This window comes from Hyposmocoma kahamanoa, unplaced genomic scaffold (genome assembly GCF_003589595.1).
Source record: "Hyposmocoma kahamanoa isolate Upper Pololo Valley unplaced genomic scaffold, ASM358959v1 217, whole genome shotgun sequence".
Classification (NCBI taxonomy): domain Eukaryota; kingdom Metazoa; phylum Arthropoda; class Insecta; order Lepidoptera; family Cosmopterigidae; genus Hyposmocoma; species Hyposmocoma kahamanoa.
Genome location: NW_020653738.1, coordinates 837,665 through 839,224, shown reverse-complemented (window position 1 = coordinate 839,224; position 1,560 = coordinate 837,665). Strand labels below are relative to the sequence as shown.

General features: G+C 36.3%; 1 protein-coding gene across 1 annotated transcript in view; it reads left to right on the top strand.

The window, feature by feature from the left end:
• LOC113227821 (complexin) overlaps positions 1 to 1,560 on the top strand; it is a 165,779-nt gene that overhangs the window by 18,661 nt on the left and 145,558 nt on the right. The window lies entirely within an intron of this gene.

Below are 1,560 nucleotides of genomic sequence, written 5' to 3'. Positions count from 1 at the left end.
TAGACCCTGAAGTGTAACATTCCCTTACAGAATGCAGGACTTCATAAGCTTGACATCACATAATAGGTTTGAAAAAAAAAGTCATTACTAACATTCGCGACCAGGAAGCAAGATCTGGTTCAACACAAGAAATACAAATTTCAAAATGGATATAAACAGACAAAAATGGATTTACTACAAAAAGTTATTAAACTGCTGACAATTATCAAAGATAGACAGTCCAGTTAGGTAGATAACAATTTGGGAAAATTATTAGCTAGCCTATTAGGCTGAGCACCGTTTACGAAACTAAGCTAAGCATCTTTTCCCTCGAAATACCCGTCACGTACAGGTGTTACGAACTAAAATATTACAACAACGTGTGCTTCAACTGATCAAGAGTAATCCAAGAACACCCGGGCGCCCTTAACGGTTGGTCTAGCAAGTAAAAAATGGTCTCAATGGTCTCGTACACGTTGATGAACAAGGATACCACAAATGTGTACGAAAAATCGTATACTTATACAGTGTGTCGATTTGCATTCTCGCCATATTTAAGAAATTAATATTATAAATAATGGTAAACCATCTAAAAATATATAAAAAATTATTCTGACCTATTGCATCTAGTAAAGTTTTGCAAAATTGTCTTAATCGTGTGCACCACGCAAGGGCAGAGACCTCGCCACCCGCTTCACCAAGCGATACGTAATCTTACTGGAGTGCTTATTTACCTATTTTTTAAAATTATGATTCTGTACTAGTATTGTTATAATTTACTATTTATTTACATTAATTAGAAAAGTTGACTGAAAAAAGTTTTTTGTAACTTAGATTTGGTACTTATCAACTTTAGGTTACATGCAAGTATTCCTAAAAGTACCTAGCTCGCGCGTGAGTTTCGTTTCAACGTTAGACTCCACAACTTTGAAAGCAGAAACTTCGACACTCGTGTCCTCCGCGTAATCTAAACGTTTCACATCATGCCATAAGAATTGACACGCACTGGAATACCATGTAGATTCTGGTGAACCTGGTAGCGGTTCTTTTTTGCACTACTAACTCTTGTTTACATACCAAACCACGTGGCATTTCGTGACAGACTAGAATAGAGTATGTGGGATGTCAGCGTGACGTAGACGCAGTACGGGAAGCAAGGTCAACTGATCTACCAATCGTGCGCTCGATAGGATACTCTCCCGCCGTCACTACCCGCACCCCATCACCAAATAGATCTAAAATGCGTTTCTTTTTGCGCATTTAAGGTCATTGTTCAAAATGTTTACAAGTGCCGTGCAAGTCAATGACTTTTGGATCAAATTTGTTTACCGCAATTAAATAAAAAATAGGAATTTACTTAGAAAAAAAATTCTTTTTCATTTATTTTGTTAGTGATTTGGGTTCAGTTTCGGATATAGAATGACCTCTGTAAATATGACGAGAATGCAAATCAACACATTGTAGACATTTAGGCGACTGTAGGTTTAGTTATAAGAATTTTAAATAAATATATATATATATATACATATATATATGTGTGTGTGTGTGTGTGTGTGTGTGTGTGTGTGTGTGTGTGTGTGT